A 19,847-nucleotide genomic window follows, 5' to 3' on the forward strand; every position below is an offset into this window, starting at 1 on the left:
CAGACGGACGAACGGTACGACAAAGGGACGAACAGACCAGAAAACATAATGCCCCTCTACTATCATAGATGGGGCATAAAAACACCCTGGTTATTGAACCTGAAATCTAGGGTAAAATGTATAATGAAACACCATGAGGCATCTGCATACAGATATGGAGCTATCGAGCCTCTTCTACAGTTTGCATAATTATGATTTTACATAAATCCTTTTAGCATTATAGTCACCTATTAACAGCATTGGTAGCTATATGATGGTAATCAGCAAACACAATGATCAATTCTGTAAGGTAGTGCTTAAAGCATCGTTTATTTTGGGTCTTATTCAAACCAGCAAAGAAATTACACAAAAAATTCTTAAAAAAGTTGAATGATGATGATCGACACCTAATGGAAATATAAATCATCTGCATGTGTGTCATACCGTGGACCACAGAAATCTCTTCCCCCTTTACTTATCCAAATTCAAATGAAATGAGGCTGGTTTTTCAAATATATTTTATTTACCAATTATAATTATTATGATATATCACAATGATACAAAATATCCAAATGAAACCAAACACAATCTGCTTTTGTTAGGTGTGTACGAATATCAAAAAACAAATTGATTCTAGGGATATGATTTTGGACACGTCTGTAAATTATCTCTACAATAAAAAGGAGGAAAAGGATCTGCATCATGGGTTTTGTATCATTAGCATAATATTACATTTATACAAAATAAATGTTGACATTACTGAGGATTCTATTTATTTTCCGGGTTGTTTTTATAATATTGTTTTGAATACTAATTAGGGGGAGATAATCCTAATGTAATTTCCAATTAAATAAGCATTATGAATTAAATTAAATCATGTCTAATTTTTGATACATGTATTAAATTCTGTAAACAGAGTAATTATTCTTTGTTTAATAAAAAAAAACTTTTTATTGCTAACCAAACTTATAAAAGAATTCCATAAACAACAGAATCCTCAATTAGTGCCAACTTTTAAAAATGACATCAAAAAAACATTACAATTCTTAAACAAAGAAAATTAAAGCTATGTTTATGCTACAATAAAAAATACATGAATCAAATTATTTTTTGAGAACAAACTCAACTTATTTACTGGGTTATAAAAAAACAAAATAGCAGACATGGATTAAGAGGATTTTTCAGAGGGCCCCCTTCAGTGGGAAAAATTTGGTTTAATATTTAGGGAATCACTAAAACATGACTGGAGCAGGGCCCCGCTGAAGCAGTCAGTGCCCCCCATATTCCTGGAAAATTTCTGGATCCACCACTGACTAAATATCTTGATCTGTGCAAAAAATTATTAGATCACCAAGGATATGTTTAACAATTCATTTCATATTTTTAATCACATGCTGTTTTAAAATAAAAAGTAAAGTTTATTTACTCACACCAAATTTCTAAGCACATTAATCTTTATTAAATATCCCCCCCCCCCCCCCCAAACCCCTTTCGGAGGAAAAATTTGGTTGATTGTACAGGAAATGACTGGTGTTGGGCCCCTTTATGTTAAGTTCTGGATTCGCAAATAGGTAAAGTGAGTAAGTGTATGATATGTTTGTTTATCCATCTACAACTTTAACCCACAATTATCAAGATTAAATGGGACTTTCTCTAAACTTTCAAATAATCTTCAGTATCTGCCAACACTGTGTTCCATTGTTTTCACTTCAAAAAGGTTGGGAAAACCCAAAATTTCATTATAATAAATTAAAAAACATACTGCCTTTAGTACAGAAAATCAGCTGAAAGTTTCAATGAAAATCTACCAAGCTGTGGATGAGAGCTGATGATGGACAAACAAACAAACAATACAAATCTTCTTTAACACCCCATTTCAAAGGCATATTTATGGGGATGTCTCCTCTCCCTGTTGCGGGAAAAATTTTGTTTAATCAATTGCGCTGGCCCCCTCTAAGAAAGTCCTTTAGGACCCCGCAAAATTTAAGTTTTAATGATTCATCAATTAAAAAACCATAATTGAATGCAAATGGAATACAAATAATATAAACAAAAAAATATCCAATTTGAAACTCAATACAGGAATAAAAACAATTTGTTTACAACTCATTCTGCCACAAGATTAATGTCTAAGGATTCTACTAAAAAAAGATAGTAACAGTTCAGCCACGGTTTGCAGGATATTGTCTGAAGATTGTACCACACAAGGCAGCAAAGGTGACACTTTCAACTGAAAAGAAATAAAGTCAAGTTTTAATTATTGTTTGATTTCGAATTAATTATTATTCTGGAATATAATAACATTTAATGTGCAATTTTTCAAATAAAAAAAGAACCTGATATCACTGAATGTGAAATATAAAAAATAGAAGATGTGGTATGATTGCCAATGAGACAACTCTCCACAAGAGACCAAATGATACAGAAATTTAAAACAACTATAGACTGTATGACCGTCGACAATGAGCAATGCCCATAAACCATTATCAAGTCAACTATAAAAGATTCCCAAAATGACATCTGTAAAACAATTCAATCAAGATAACTAATGGCCTCATTTATGTACAAACTAGAGGCTCTAAAGAGCCTGTGTCGCTCACCTTGGTCTATGTGAATATTAAACAAAGGAAGCAGATGGATTAGTGACAAAATTGTGTTTTGGTGATGGTGATGTGTTTGTACATCGTGACTTTACTGAATATTCTTGCTGCTTACAATTATCTCTATCTATAATGAACTTGGCCCAGTAGTTTCAGTGGACAATGTTAATAAAAATTTACAAATTTTATGAAAATTGTTAAAAATTGACTTAAAAGGACAATAACTCCTTAGGGGTCGGGTCAATTGACCATTTCAGTCATGTTGATTCATTTGTAGATCTTACTTTGCTGAACATTATTGCTGTTTACAGTTTATCTCTATCTATAATAATATTTAAGATAATAACCAAAAACAGCAAAATTTCCTTAAAATTACCAATTCAGGTGCAAACACCCAACAACGTGTTGTCCGATTCATCTGAAAATTTCAGGGCAGATAGATCTTGACCTGATAAACAATTTTATCCATGTAAGATTTGCTTTAAATGCTTTGGTTTTTGAGTTATAAGCCAAAAACTGCGTTTTACCCCTATATTCTATTTTTAGCCATGGTGGCCATCTTGGTTGGTTTGGCGGGTCACGCCACACATTTTTTAAACAAGATACCCTAAAGATGATTGTGGTCAAGTTTGGATTAATTTGGCCAAGCAGTTTCAGAGGAGAAGATTTTTGTAAAAGATATATAAAATTTACGAAAAATGGTTAAAAATTTACTTTAAAGGGCAATAACTCCTAAAGGGGTCAACTGACCATTTTGGTCATGTTGACTTATTTGTAAATCTTTCTTTGCTGAACATTATTGCTGTTTACAGTTTATCTCTATCTATAATAATATTCAAGATAATAACCAAAAACAGCAAAATTTCCCTAAAATTACCAATTCAGGGGCAGCAACCCAACAATGGGTTGTCCAATTCATCTGAATATTTCAGGGCAGAAAGATCTTGACCTGATAAACAATATTTCCCCATGTCAGATTTGCTCTAAATGCTTTGGTTTTTGAGTTATAAGCCAAAAACTGCCTTTTGCCCCTCTGTTCTATTTTTAGCCATGGCGACCATCTTGGTTGGTTTGGCGGGTCATGCTACACATTTTTAAACTAGATACCCCAATGATGATTGTGGCCAAGTTTGGTTTAATTTGGCCCAGTAGTTTCAGAGGAAAAGATTTTTGTAAAAGATATATAAAATTTACGAAAAATGGTTAAAAATTGACTTTAAAGGGCAATAACTCCTAAAGGGGTCAATTGACCATTTTGGTCATGTTGACTTATTTGTAAATCTTACTTTGCTGAACATTATTGCTGTTTACAGTTTATCTCTATCTATAATAATATTCAAGATAATAACCAAAAACAGCAAAATTTCCCTAAAATTACCAATTCAGGGGCAGCAACCCAACAATGGGTTGTCCAATTCATCTGAAAATATCAGGGCAGATAGATCTAGACCTGATAAACAATTTTACCACATGTCAGATTTGCTCTAAATGCTTTGGTTTTAGAGTTATAAGCCAAAAACTGCCTTTTGCCCCTCTGTTCTTAGCCATTTTTAGCCATGGCGGCCATCTTGGTTGGTTTGGCGGGTCACGCCACACATTTTTTAAACTAAATACCCCAATGATGATTGTGGCCAAGTTTGGTTTAATTTGGCCCAGTAGTTTTAGAGGAGAAGATTTTTGTAAAAGTTAACGACGACGGACGACGCCGACGCCGGACGCCAAGTGATGAGAAAAGCTCACTTGGCCCTTCGGGCCAGGTGAGCTCAAAATGAACAAAAAACAAATATGTAACACATCAACATACAACCCCAGAAACAGGCTCCTGAAGACAAAAATAAACTTTCCAAACTTTTCTGAGACTTAAGGTGGTACCTTACACTACAGGGAGATAACTCTGTAAAATCAGCTAAACGTTTTAATTACGTTGTGTTATTTAGGGAGGATTAAGCTTTTTAATGATCAAAAGTAGTGTTTGTAAAACTGCTATATAATCAGTGTAATTTATCTGATAAAATAGTTCGTTCAATGTTTTTGAAATTTTTATATTTTTGTCAAAGGGTCAAAAGTAATACTTTGTCAAAATTTTATGAAAATATAAACGAGCCAAATTAATTTTAGTGAAAGTGTTGGGTACCACCTTAACATTAATTTTCCATGAGTAATTATTTGAAATATTCAACATGATGAATGCAGAAGCTGCTGATAAATTCACTAAACAAAAAGTTAAAATAATTGAATACGGTATGTTATTTGTTGTTACTCTCCACACAAAATTTATGTTAAAAATGTAGGAATAAAATTCTTTTGAAAGTTGAAACGAATATATGAACCACTGAATGTAAGGCAGTTATTATGCATCTTTATAAAAGCTATTTTTTTACTTGATATCAGGTTATATCCCCTTCATATTTCTTGTTCAGGAAAGGGACAAAAAATCAGTAAAAATGGATACATAGATATCTAGGGGCATAGATACATGTATAATTAAAATTTAAATTGTTTTTGTTGATTAATAAATTCTCACCTTAAACAGCTCTCTTTACTCCTCAAGCAAGTTACCCAAAGGAAACTTGTGATGCTAACCTGTAAAACAAAGTTCAAGGTCAGTTATTCGCAACTTTAAAATATATATATAGATCATAATAATTGATTAAAAGTTCTCGAATAACATACAAAATTCTGTGAGAAAATAATTGGTATTCAAAATCAAACTAATGGTTATGTTTTCTGCTCTTTGTATGTTTTTTTTATCTCTCCAACTCATTCTCGATTGCTATTTTCAATTCTATTAAGTTTGCAATACAAAAATAAACTTGTACTTTATCATATAGTATAGTATTTCAAACCTTTAAAAAAACAATTGATATCAATTACTATTAAATTATGAAAAAAACTAAAAGCTTGTATACCTACCATCATGTTAACAATATCAGATATTCAAGTCTTACTCCCCACACCATGAAAACATTGTAATTTCAACAACCTGGAAAAAAATGTTTTTAAGATTAAATTGTACATAAGATTTTTTTTAAAAGTGTAACAAAATTATGCCTTGTCACATTTCTTATGAATTTGTCTTATACTATAATTTTCTGTATGTTAACTTGATACCTAAGGTACAAAACAATTCAATTGAATACAAGTTGTTGTTCACATCCATTTGTATTTTTGTGCATCTGATGAGTTGAGCCTTTTTCAACTGATTTTTATAGTTCGTTCTTATGTTGTACTGTTATACCACTGTCCCAGGTTAGGGGGAGGGTTGGGATCCTGCTAACATGTTTAACCCCGCCACATTATTTATGTACATGCTTGTCCCAAGTCAGGAGCCTGTAATTCAGTGGTTGTCGTTTGTTTATGTGTTACATATTTGTTTTTCGTTCATTTTTTTTACATAAATAAGGCCGTTAGTTTTCTTGTTTGAATTGTTTTACATTGTCTTATCAGAACCTTTTATAGTTGACTATGCAGTATGGGCTTTGCTCATTGTTGAAGGCTGTACAGTGACCTATATTTGTTAATGTCTGTGTCATTTTGGTCTTTCTGGATAGTTGTCTTGATTGCGCCAATTGTAGTTTTGAAAAGGTATTAATTGCGCCACTATCTTTTATTTTGGTGGTATTAATCGCGCCACTAAATGAAATGAAATTGCGCCACATTTACCTGTAATTTTTTTTTACCTATATCATACTTGTACATGTTTTACCTATATCATAAATGTATTATAATTTACCTTTCTACTTAAAATTTAACTGAACACTCGTCAATTTAAAAAAAAAAATGATTTGTTTAGTAATAGAATATTTTACACGAGTGAAGATGTCTGAAAAAGAAAAGCAACTGATATGTTGTCAAAACAACCTTCAAAAAATAATAAATTCAGAGCTTTTCAAAATTGAAGAAAAAAATTTATAAAAGAAAGATTTAAAATATGTGTCAATGTATATAGAGAGAAGAAAACTCCATCCGGCTCAACCTAAAAAACAAGCAGAATTTCACAGAATATTAGATGATATTGTGTTAATTGTTACAAACAAAGATGCTGACTTTGTATTGTTAACGATCCAAAAAGCCGGCTAATTTTATAAGATGCGAGGCTAATTTAAAATTTATGTGTACAGTGTGTACAGAGGAAGTTTTTGCTGATGGTACCTAATACTACCTATAAATGTTGTCAATAATATTTCAAACAACTTTATACTATACATGGCTTTAGAATAGACATTATATTCCCTTAGTAGTTTGTCTGTTGCCGTCAAAATCAGAAGCTTGTTACAAGAAAATGTTTTCCTTACTTGGTGAAAATTGCAAGAACTACCGTTCCCCAGGCCAGATAAAGGAAGAGGGAAGTCAATCATTTATAGTTGTTATAAATAAATAAAAATAAATAAAAATGGCACAATTAGATGATTGTTTTATTGGCGCAAATGATACCTATAGTTTAGAAAATTAGGTGGCGCAAAAGAAGTATTGGCGCAATTAAGTTGTGGCGCAAATGAGTTACTTTTTGGCGCAAAAAGATATCGCCCGTTGTCTCAATGGCAATCATACCACATCTTCTTTTTAATGTGTTATAAAATTGTTCAGCATTGATGAAGATGTCCTCAAAATCAAACCCATTATAAACCAATAATTTAAAATGCCTATAATAATATGATCCATTAGTTTTGTGGAATATTTCAACTCACCACATATTTTTCATGGTAAGGCCTCAGACTGGGTTGAAGATTTAATTGACCATCTTCCTTAAGAGCTGCTATCCTAACCTGGAAGGTGGTTTATGTCCTCATCTTATTGTCCATTTGCTTTCAGAAATAACATTATGTAAAAATAAATATCAGATGCACTTTTTAAGTCTTTTGAAATTTCACCTAATCAATTGTAGTTACCCACAATTTCTCCCACCCTCCAAATCTATTATCTATAGCTAGAGCTCTGCTTACATTTTTTTTTATTTACAGAACTCTAAATAAAAGTAATTTTAGCAAGTATACATCTGATATTTAAAGAAAATGTGTACAAAAGTGAATATTTTAATTAAAAAAGTTATATTCCATATAAACACTCAGGAAATTTCAAGTATAATGAGTATAACAAAGGAATTACCTCCCTTTTGTCCTGAAAATTTCACCCTGTTGAGACTCCACACCCTTTAAATATATAACAATACAAAATTTGTATAATTAAAATAAAGAAATAATAATATGTAAAAACTACGACACATTTCAATAAAGGGATGCGCTTTAGCACATGATACGGCCGTTGCTCTTTTAAGTTTCACCAAAACTGCATAAAATCCCCCTTTTTTAAGTATAAAAATTCATTACTTAAGAAAACGTAAAATCTAAAATTAATAAAAAGGGAAAGGGAGCTTATGTCAATAGATATAAACAATTCACCAAAGTTTCATGGACATTGGTGAAAGCCTTTTTGAGTTATTGTCCAGGTGTGAAAAATCCCCCTTTTTTATGAATAAAGCCCCATAAATCCAAAACTTAAAATCTGGAATTTATAAAAATTGAAAGGGAGCAATAACAAAATGTATATAAAAATTCAGGAAACTAAAAAAAACACTTTACATATTTTTTTTTAGATTCTCCATTCTAAACCAACTGGAGGCCTTTTGACTAGACAGACCATTATTAAGTTGACAAGTAAAATTTGTCTGTTCCATTTCATTTTCAAAGTAAAAATGAAATAGAGATACAGGGGGTGGGGAATAACGAAGAAGATCTAACAATTGTAAATACAAGCTTCCAATCTAATTGAAAATGGAGAATCTTTACACCTTTTTTTTTTTTTTTTTTTTTTTTTTTATAAAAAATTACATTTTTTGAAATATATACAAAAAAAATTTGAATAACATTCTTCAGTTTTATCACATAATCATTGCTGCAGCCACAGCTTCCTGAAATAGAAATAAACATTCTTAAACATATTTGTCAAAACAAGATCAAACCGATATACCGATTTATACAATTATTAGCAAAAAAGGATGATAAAATCAATGGTTGATGTGCATCATGTTTATTTTCCTTTATTAGTTGTATGAATTAATGCATTGGTTTTCTAGTTTGAAACTGTTTCACATTTTGTTATGTTCAGGCAGGGCCTTTAAAACTGGTACTGTAAAACCAGAAATTATTGCATGCTATTCTTGTGATTTTTCAACAAATGGACAAATATGCAAGATAAATAATCCCAAGATTTCAGAAAAATCTGGCCTCAAAGTTTTGCATTAGAGATTGATTTATAATTACAAGTTCCTATTGTGATATTCAACCAGTTGCATTATTTACATTCATATAGGTTTTGCTCATTGCTGAAGGTCCTACAGTGATTGTAATTTGCTTCTCTTATTGATAGTTGAGTAGTTGGCAATCTTATAACATCTCTTTATTCTTAAATACCCAATCCAGTATTCTTAAATACCCAATCCAGATTACCAGTATAATTAAAACTATTAATTTGGAAAATATTTCAAAATACATATGTGTTCATAAAAAAATACATGGTGAATTCAAAAGTTCATTAATCAATATTTTAGTTTCTTACCATAAAATTCAGCTCCAATAGCCGTTTCCCAGCTTCAATCCTTGCAGACAAGCTGTGGTGCTAACCTGAAATATAAAATACAAAATTGTTTTAAGGCGAAGTGTACGTAATTAAACTTTACAATGGATTTTTTTTAAATTTCACATACAAATTCTGCTTGTAAAATTACACAATAAAATGAAATAAAAAAAGGGGGTAACCGTTTTCGTTTTTGAGATTCGAGCCGTTGAAATTAACTACTCGATACACCAAAATTACAAAGGATATATAGGGAAAATCATCAAAATTAGCAGATATTTTTACATTATCAAAATTTTCTATTTTGTTGGACAATGGATTTTTTTCTAAAATTGATATATGATTTACAAATGAAAGACGAATCCATCGTTGCAAAGAAATTCCTTAGCAACCGTATTAGTTTTTATGCTAATCTCTGTTGAAGTTTAGTTTTTGGCCGGAACATTGAAATTATCTGGCGACGTCATTGTCTGCAGTAATGTCGCCACAACTTCTACGACGAAACTCTATTATACCGTACAATGCCGTAGCAATGGCGTTCGTGTGTATTACCCGTCTTCCTATGTATTACAAATGATCTTGCGCTATAATTTGATAAGGAAATAAACAAACTAATTTTAAAGAATAATTCTGTTGCAAAAGAAAATGCAAGTTTGTAAATTAATTTACCGCAAATGAAAGAAATTTGCCGTAGACTCTAATTTCATCTTTTCTATATTAGAGTTATTTCCGAACCTTTTTCAATGCTGGCATGGATTGTTTAATTCTTTTATGAATCAAATATCGAGTTTGAATTAGTCCCGGTTAACACAGTGTTGTCAGGATGAATTGATTGGCTTTAATACTAAGATCTAGCTGGTATACACCTCGTTTTCAATCTTACTTCTGTATGTTTGTATTTAAAAAAGTAGACCTATTTTCTGCATATTTTCATGTTCGTCATTCTGCATGTTGTTGATCTGAGGATTTGCACACAATATAGTCTACATCATAAACCTATTTCATTAGTCATGTTTACACACATGCTAAAGACGCATCTCTGCCAAAACATATTTTATTTTACAAAATTTCCAATCTCGATCCCTTTCCCTTTTCTTTAACTAAATGACAAAGAATGATGTTATGTTTGCTGAATGAAGTTTCAGTAACATAAGAAAATATTTGTTTGTTCCATGCATTATTTGTTAAAAATCCACATTTAAGGATTTAAATTGATTGATTGATTGTTGGTTGCTTAACGTCCAGTGGCAAATATGTCATGCATGTTCAGGACGAGAACAATTTAATAATAAATACAATAGGAAGTTTTGTTCATATAAACAGATGCCATCCGGGATGATGGTCTGGGAAATTTGGAGTGCCACTAGAAAATGAGACTACATGTATATTAGATAGGGACAGAAATTTTTCCGCATGCAACAGTCCACATATTCAACCCTTAAATTATAGTTGTTACAATGGTTTTTAACGGGCATAGAGTGTGGCACTCTCTTAACACGAGGCATCGGATTTAGCGTTCCCATTCTGACCGGACGTGACTGCGAGCTTAATAAATCCTGCACAGCCAAACGGACGCTCCTCTTCGGTGAGTACCCTAGTAACACAGATTTAAACAATAAGCATAATGCATACTATGGTTCTTCAACTATTTTAGTTCTTATACATCCGTGGCTTTTAAATGTTCTGCCTTTAGTGTCCCTTATCTAGGTTAATCCAGAAAAGCGCTTCATTTCATTTTATCTTCTGAATTTTTTAGACCGCAATGAGGTTAAAAAGAAGGACTCGCTTATATATACATTTTTAAAAAAATAGAAAAGATCGGAGTATTTGGTATAACTACCAGTCGCAGATATTTCATACATGTACAGTCGATTCCACTTAATTGCATACCGCTTAATAGCATAATTCGGTTAATTGCATACTTTTCTCCTGCACAAAACCATTTCCCATTCATCTAATGTTAAATTGTCCGGTTATATGCATAGCCTTACAAGTGGCATTTCGGTTTATTGCATAGAAAATAATCGCCAGCTAGATATGCTCAGTTAAAACTGACGAGATTTTTGACCGGAAAAGGCAATTTGGTAAGTATATTTTTCTTGAATGCATCATAATTTTCATTATTATTTCACATTTACTTGTGTGTTATTCAAATAAAGTATTAAAACAGTATCTTTCGTGTTTATATGATTATAGAAAAGGCCTCGATGTGTACACAGGTAAAGTTTCCCATATTCTATTTTAAACCTCGAGGTCATAAAAATGTCAATCAGCTGATTGTTGTAAAAACACAACCATTCTATGATCTTCTATCTCAAAAGGTGTTAATTATTGATTGGATTTCAAACATTGTTCATAGATTATATTTTGGGTGAATTTTTAAAACATTAACGCCTGCTAATTATCGATCATTATCCAATGTGTAATTTCGTAATTCAGCTTGGGTGATCTACATTCCGGTTATTTGTAAGCAATAACTATTAACAACAACCAAACTCTTTTCAACAATTAAAGGGACAAAAACATAATGTGTAGGCCACAAAAACATAATGTGTAGGCCACAAAAACACTGATATGAAAAATGCAAAAAATTTCCAACTAGACAATCAACAACCTAATTCATGAAAAAAATAGTTACGAAAAACAAATACCATGTTGTGAAGTAACAGACTTGAACCAAATTGATAAACAAACCAGTATAAAACTATTAGTCCAATAATACAAATCTTTGTAGTTTGAAATGTATATTCAACGATTTTTATCGGATACATTTTTTTTTGGGGGGGGGTTCAATGTTGATAATAAGAAAAGTAATATCCTATAAAAAAAAATGTTGAATGTCAATGATATGAAACTCCAAATTCTTACATTATTGGACAAGTAATTTGCAGATCCTTACGGGAGTTGGACCCCCCTTTTTGGGCCGATCAATGCATTTGAATGGGGACATATAGTTGGAACCCCCCCTTTTTTTAATGGATGGATCTGCCCCTGCTAGTACACCACGGGCTTCTCAATTCTTGTATTATGATCTATTATCATGAACTAAGTGAAAGCATAGAGCTGACTGAGTGCGAGATCTTCCTGGATAATCATTGAGGTCATTTCACCTCTCATTTCACTAAACATTAAATCACAGTTACAAGTGCCACAAAACTTTCCTGGCCTCTTTTCTTCAACTGTAATGATATTTTCTACTCATTTATAATCTTGAATTGAGACATATTAGGAATAATTAACACGTTACTCTGTCAAAATTACATTTTTTTTTTATTTGAAATGATGCACACAGGCACAATAAAAGAAAACAAATTTTGCTACCTCTTCGAAATTGGAATTTGGAAAAGAAGAAATGACTTGTTATATTTTTATCATACATGAATCATGTGTATTTGTACTTTCAATTTCAATTTGGTTCTAAATTTAGATTCAGTTTTCCAATAAATTTCGGACGGAATAGAAGACACCTGTTTATTTTCTGCACATGTATAAAAAGTTGAAAACTGGAAGTTGAAGGACATAGTTTTTACTTATTCTAAGATAAATGTTTAGAGTGATCACTTTTTAGTTTACTATGAGTATATTTTTGGGGCCTAATTTGTTAACTTTTGTCTTTGTTCTTCCGACTTGTAAGTGTTGCCCTAGACTAGTCGTCAAATTATATTCTCTTGGTATCGTCTTATTTTCTAAATTGATATAAAACATGTCCTAAAATTTTCATTAGCACAAAATACGAACATGTCAACGTTTTTTTAATCTAATAATTAATTTCACATGTCATTCATTAATTGTTCGGTAACCTAAAACTGTATGTTGAGTACTGTTCAAAACTACGGCTTGTAAAACGATATTGTTGGGTCAATTCAGGTTTAATTTTAAAAATTAGATAATTAATAATAGAAGTAGAATCGTCACATGTTTATTTATTTATAATTCTGTTGTGAGGCGTTTTTACAATCTGTTGATATCAAAAGTTTTTACACGAAATGCCTTTCATGTCCCATGCGTCTGAAACAAAAAAAACCCAACTAGTATTAAAGTCAGGCTGCACTAAACAATAGAATGCTTTGATTTCTAAATGGAGTAATTCAGATAATTTCTCATGATTAGGTTTTTTAAGACAGCATGGGCGTGCTTGTTGGATTTATGATAGACCACACGAAGTATTTTCTCTTAACTGTGTCCTTTCTTGGAGTAAGGGAGATAACTTGCGTAACTAACGTCGAACGTTATTAATCCCGTATTCCGCTAGGGGCGTGCAATTACGTACACTTCGCCTTAAAGGATAACTTCTGAAATACTGTATCTATGATATATAAAATGGGTTATATATGCGATAGGTTTTGAGAACATTGGTTAGACATCAATCCAACAACACAATTCAATCATAAAAGGAGTAGGCTTAAAAGGGTTAAGTTGGCCCTAAGATCTTTTTTTTTTTTAAATCAAGCCCAAATACTACAAATTTAACATATATATTGTTCTGGTATCATTATTGATACAAAATAAACACTTCATTTTGGCACCTGACACTATAAACTATTAAGTTATGACATCTTGATTATGCAATTCTGGTGTATTCGCAAAAGCGCCAATTAAGGTCCAATTTTTCACAATTCAGAACAGTTTTTAGCATATCCAGTAATAGTTTACGTCTTTTTATTTAAATACATGTATTACCCTTGGTTCCTATAAGTTACGAAACATTTTGGATCAAAGGTATTCTTTAAGCTTTTAGGTAAGAAAATTCACAAAATTATAGCATTTTGATAATATCTCCCAATATAGCTAATTATGGAGACTACAATTTATTATAAAGAAGCGATTTATTTTAAGTCACATTAAGTTTCTTGAAATATATCCATTTAAGATCCAAATTGGGGCCCCTTTGATATTCTATGATAAAAGTTGAAATTTAAAATCTATTATAAGGCCATACTTTGCCAAGAGACCATTGTCATATGATACTGATAAAATAAAGAGTATATACTGTTGACCAAACTCTTATAAACCTTTAACCCTAAAAAAGTCAGTATTCATTTTAAAATAATCTTATTTATAGATTATTTTTTTTTAAACAGGATTAACAATACTGGTACCTACCTACATATTAGCTGTATTTGACCACCAAGTCTTATTCCCACACCATGAAAACATGCCACAGAAAGTACCTAAAAAGAAATTAACACATTTATTAATTTTACAAACCAATTTCTATGTCAACCTAAAGATTGATTTACACATTTTTCTGATTTCTTACTTCAAGTACCAATAGTATAAAATCCACATATTTGGTAAAGATTGAAAAACAAACAAAAGTAGTCAAGGTTTATGATTTGAATTCTGCACTCAACTAATTTGAATAATGAAAATGAGTTGTCTCCCATTGAATGAACAAATCTTGCTGTTAATTGTGCTAGTCTCCCCTTGAAAGTTAATTCCTATCTTAGAATTTACTCCTGCAATTGTAATAGAAATTCTTGTTAATGTACAATCAAGGGGTACAATCAAAATTACGTGATGGATATACACACACCAGAAGTTACAGTCGAACTCGCCGCTTGAAAGGTTAGTAGTTGCATTTTCTTGTTTATATCAATTAAATTTTGATTAATAAGTTGGCACACCGAATGTCGGATAGTATGTAGTTTTAAAATACACAATTGTTTTTGCTAGACAGCGTGCAGTTATTGAAAACACTTCGACACAGGTCCAAATTTTCAACGAATTTTTGTGTCGAAGAGTTAGCATTAACTGCACGATTTCCAGCAATGATAATTGTGTATTTCAAAACTAGATAGTATCCGACATTCCGTGCACTACCTTATTTATTAAATTTCATTGATATAAACAAGTAAATACGACTACTTACCTTTCAAGCGGTCTGCTCGACTGTTACTTCTGGCGTGTGTATATCCATCACGTGATTTTGATTGTACCCCTTGACAATGGTATCCCAAAATATTAAACTGGTAAATAAATTATTGAAAGATGTTTTTCATGCAGAAAATAAGGATGAATATGTACATTTAACAAATATTTCTAGAAAATGTATAGAAATTGTTTGACTTCAATAAACTTGCCTTCTCAATTTCATGGTAAAGCCTCAGACTTGGTTGAAAATTTTATTGACCATCTTCCTTAGAGCTGCTCTCCTGGCTGCCAGAGTGGCTGTCATCATTATCTTAATTGCAATCTTTTCGTTTTTGGTCCATTATTTATAGAAATAAATAAAAAAAATATCAGATGCACTCTCAATTAATCATGTATCTTGAAAATTTCACCAAATCAATTCTACCGATAGTGTCCCATAATTTCTCCCACCCTTAAATCTATTATCTGGAGCTCTGTTTACATTTTTTTTATTTACAGAACTCTGAATAATAGTCATTGTTAGCTAGTATACATCTAATATTAAACAAAAAACTTATACATATGAATATTTAAGTAAAATAATAAATTTAAAAGAATGAGGAGTTAAACAGGGGAATAATTTATTACCTCCCTTTGCCAAAAATTTCACCTGTTTAGACTCCACATCATTGCTATATCTAACAAAAATACAAGATGGTATAGCTATAATAAATAATAAATAATTTGATATAAATTATTTAAATAATTAACAAAAATATTTAGTACATCATTGTTCACCTAGGTGGTTCACTTCCATTACTCCGATTTTCTCAACCAATTGAAAAAATGGACACCAAGATATATAACAAATCTTGCTTATTGTGGCATTTAACACTAAAAATCTGAATTAATCTTTTCTCACCAAGATGTGTTTTTTTCTATGCTTCTTGTGAAATAATCTTTTTTATAGCTAAAAACACTGCAAAAAATAACAAACTAATGAAGAAAAAAAGAGATACATCCAACAAATCAGAAAACCAAAATGTACATTTTAACAAAATAACATTATTTTTCTTTTTTTTTTTAGATTCTCCATTTTTAACCTTTTTAGATTCTCCATTTTTAACCTTCTGGAAATGTTTGATAACACATTGACCATAATTAAGATATCAAGAGTAGGTCTAAAAGTAAAATTGGAAAATTATGAAGTATCAATTTAGCCAACAACTTCCAGCTTTGTTGAAAATGGAGAATCTTTACAATTTTTAAATTCTTTTTTGGTAAAAAAATATGAACATTTTTTAAAACATACACAAAAATAGTCTGAATTACATTCTTTTTGGTTTCAGTTGTATTGCACAATAATTTCCTGCAGCCACAGTTGAAGTCACCTGAAAAAGAAATATACATTCTAATATCTTTCAGAACAATATGCAATGCAAAGGAATAAGTAACTAGTTAATAAATGCACTTATGATGCATAGAACAATAGAACATTGCTTTTACTTTGCTTTGAAGTGATTCTGTAGACTGAATTTACAAACAACCAGTCTTCAGAAGCAAACAAGGGATGACAAGTAGTTGGTTGTTGTTCGACGTATTTATAGATTATCGTTGAGATGACCAATGATAATCTGTTTATCGCTATTTTACCTATGACGACCTTGTCAATTTCAATGTCAATTTTGTTAGCAACGCCACATGGTCTCCTTAGTTTCTAGCGATAATTTTTCCATCTTAAGCGAGAAGCATGATATGAAAATTATCACAAAAAAGATCAAAGGAAAAATGCACAAAATAGCGATAATTGTTATTATTTCATGGTTTCATTATAAATCAAGCTGTTGGTTTTCTTGTTTGAATTGTTTCACATTTTGCCATGTTTCTAACTTTTAAAGTTAACTGTAAGGTATATGTTTGGCTCATTGTTGAAGGCCATAGTGACCATTTGTTGCTTACATATCATTTGGTCTCTAGGAGATAGTTGTTTCAGTGGCAATCATACCACATGATGGTCCACATCCCATTCATTATACAATGTATATACGGGAACAATTTTAGAAAACTTACAGATAGTAAGATTTTCTAAGTAACTGAATAATTTTTTTATTTCCTTTATTTATCTTGATACCTCCCTTTAGATTATATCACAGTTATAGTTCAAGAAAAATTAAAGTTTACTACGTCTCAAGATCTGCATAATTAAAATATAATACTTCTTTGCATAACATTCTAGGGTATTTACATGTTCTTTGCTAAATGACTCATTAATTTATGTATTGGTTCTTACCATATTAGTCAGCTCCAATGGCCATTCTCAGCCTCAATCCTTACAGACAAGCTGATGCTAATCTGAAATATTAAGTGTTAAGTCTTACCAGAATGGTTTCAAAAGATCACTGTTACCTTATGAAATTATAAAGAAATAGGTTATATATGTGTAATAGAGGCTGAGAACATATATTAACTAGATAGCAATCCAACAAACTAAATAATTAGGTTCGATATTCAAAATTACGTTATGTTTGTACTGATAAAAAAAAATGCGTAAACTAGAAACCAAACTCTTAGAAACTTTCAAGCCTGAACCACATAAAATTTAAAAAGAATATTTATAAAACATTTATTTTATTCGAAACTGTATACTGGCACCTACCTATATACTAGCTGTATTAGACCTCCAAGTCTTATTCCCACACCATGAAAAAATCTCACAAAAAAAACCTGAAATATATAAAAATTTACAATTTATATACTTTATATCTCAATTTCCCCGACATTTACCAAACATTATTCCAATTTCTTACTATAACATAAATAACTGTAAAATCAATATAAAAGATTAAAATCAAAAACAGTAAGTCTTAAGTTTATTGATTGAATTTTCAACTCCACAAAAATAATAATTTAAATATATTCCATTGTTTATAAAGGTAAATTATGAGTTATCTCCCATTGAATGGCAAAAATAACATTTTACATTAGCAACATCAACTCTATCATATGCCCTTAATATACAATTTTTATCAAATTACTGATTGTATAGAAAATGTTTGGCTTAATTAAACTTGCCTTCTTATTTTCTTGGTGAAGCCTCAGACTTGGTTGAAGATTTATGTAACCATCTTCCTTGGAGCTGCTGCCATGGCTACTTTTCATGCTTTTCAACATAATTCTTTGTGATAACCAGTTCACTGAATCCATTTTAATATTCCAATGTCCTTTTCGTTGTATATAATCCAATATACAATTGTCCAAAGAATGTTGCAAAGCATCTCACAATATTTTCTTTTTACATTCATGGCAGCATGGAAGTAATTCTCAATATAAAAAATAATTGTTTGAACTCATACATAAAACAGTAAAAATATCAGATGTGCTTTTATACATGTAACTTGAATTTTGAAAATTGACCAAATGTTTTTTTTTAAATACCCACAATTTCTCTTTCCATTTTATTTAGAACTATGTTTACATTTTTTTTATTTACATAGCTCAAATTATTGCTCTTATATTAGTTAGCAGACATCTGATATGTAAATACCTAAAAAAAAGAGGTTATAAAAAAAGAACAGAATATTTATTGGCTAACACCTATAAATCACAAACATTTTTTTAATATTTTGGAGCATAGTTTAATAAAATAAGTTTCTCTTCACACACATCATAAGTATGAAAATAATTCTACAAAAATTGATCATAGCCTGAAGTAGCTCAGTTGTGCAAGTTCATATTTTCCATCAACAAAGGAGAATGGTCTTTACTGAAATTTAAATATATGGAAATATAAAAGGTCAAACATTTGTGATGACGATTCACCTTAATCAATTTGCATGCTCATCATGTGAGTTCTAAACAAAAATTGTTACATTCTTACAAAGGTTTAAATAAAAATCTCCTAATTCAAGAATAGAAAAAATTATAACTGCAGGAGTTGATTACACAAACGAGTACTGTCTGTAAATTTTAATAAAATTTCACAAATTTCGGGAAAATGGGGGGAAATTTCTCAACCAGTTTCATACTAGGAATAACACAACTTCAACGTGAGTGCAATCTTCCTTTGAAGTTTCAATGGTAAAAGAAACGCTGATAATATAAAATACAAATATAATACAAAATAGTGGTATGTTGTAAGAAATCTTTACATTTAGGATAAAATTTAGGATGAAATATTGTAAACTCAAAAAATCCTGTTTCTTTAAATTAAAAAATAATTGTCCAAATTCAAATTCCATGTAATAAAATCATTAAACTAGAATAGTTGAAGGAAATAGTTTCAAAATTTACAATTCAAAAGTAACATTTTTGTTCCCAAATTAAGTTTGATACATGAACCATATTAATCGGTGATGTCAAAATTTGTTTTTCATAAGAATGCTTCCAAAAAACTTAAGAGAAGAGAAATCACTGATATCTTGACATTAATAGAGATGGACTGACACAAGGTACACTTTGGGAATGACTGGTTCCTTAAATGGAGGATAACAGTCAGAACTAGCTCCTGTCAATACACAAGACAGGAAACACCTCTTTTCTGCCATTTGGAAACAAATCCCATGTAATAACGTAAACAGTTTTTTCCATCTTCAAATGATAAAAAAGCAATTATTCTCCCCCAGGGGTGGTTCCAGCCATTTTTAAAGAGATGGGGCTCCCACCCAGGATAAAAGGCAGGGTTCAAACTAGGTTCTGTTCTCATTTAATTGCAACCAAAAAATTTGTACAGGTTCTGCAGATCCCAGTGTCTCGCTTACTTTTGCTGTTAATCCCAGGCTCAACAAAAATGAGGGGGGGGGAATATCAATAAAAATATTCCTCTCAGACTATCATTTGATTGTA

The 19,847-nt window shown here is 30.9% G+C and overlaps 2 long non-coding RNA genes across 3 annotated transcripts; both read right to left on the bottom strand.

Moving 5' to 3' along the window:
- Positions 1-290: 290 nt before the first annotated feature.
- LOC134690924 (uncharacterized) lies at positions 291-14,270 on the bottom strand. 2 transcript variants are annotated; one of them, XR_010102048.1, is made up of 6 exons: positions 14,256-14,270; positions 9,135-9,199; positions 7,268-8,487; positions 5,493-5,562; positions 5,104-5,162; positions 291-2,209 (listed from the first exon to the last, which is right to left on the bottom strand). It is a non-coding gene; the product is annotated as an uncharacterized LOC134690924 (long non-coding RNA). The 2 variants fall into 2 exon arrangements; XR_010102049.1 differs by lacking the exon at positions 9,135-9,199.
- Positions 14,271-16,267: 1,997 nt separating this feature from the next.
- LOC134690925 (uncharacterized) lies at positions 16,268-17,734 on the bottom strand. Its single transcript, XR_010102050.1, has 3 exons — positions 17,662-17,734; positions 17,296-17,357; positions 16,268-16,396 (listed from the first exon to the last, which is right to left on the bottom strand). It is a non-coding gene; the product is annotated as an uncharacterized LOC134690925 (long non-coding RNA).
- Between the last annotated feature and the right edge of the window lie 2,113 nt (positions 17,735-19,847).

The sequence above is a fragment of the Mytilus trossulus genome, chromosome 11 (genome assembly GCF_036588685.1).
Source record: "Mytilus trossulus isolate FHL-02 chromosome 11, PNRI_Mtr1.1.1.hap1, whole genome shotgun sequence".
NCBI lineage: Eukaryota > Metazoa > Mollusca > Bivalvia > Mytilida > Mytilidae > Mytilus > Mytilus trossulus.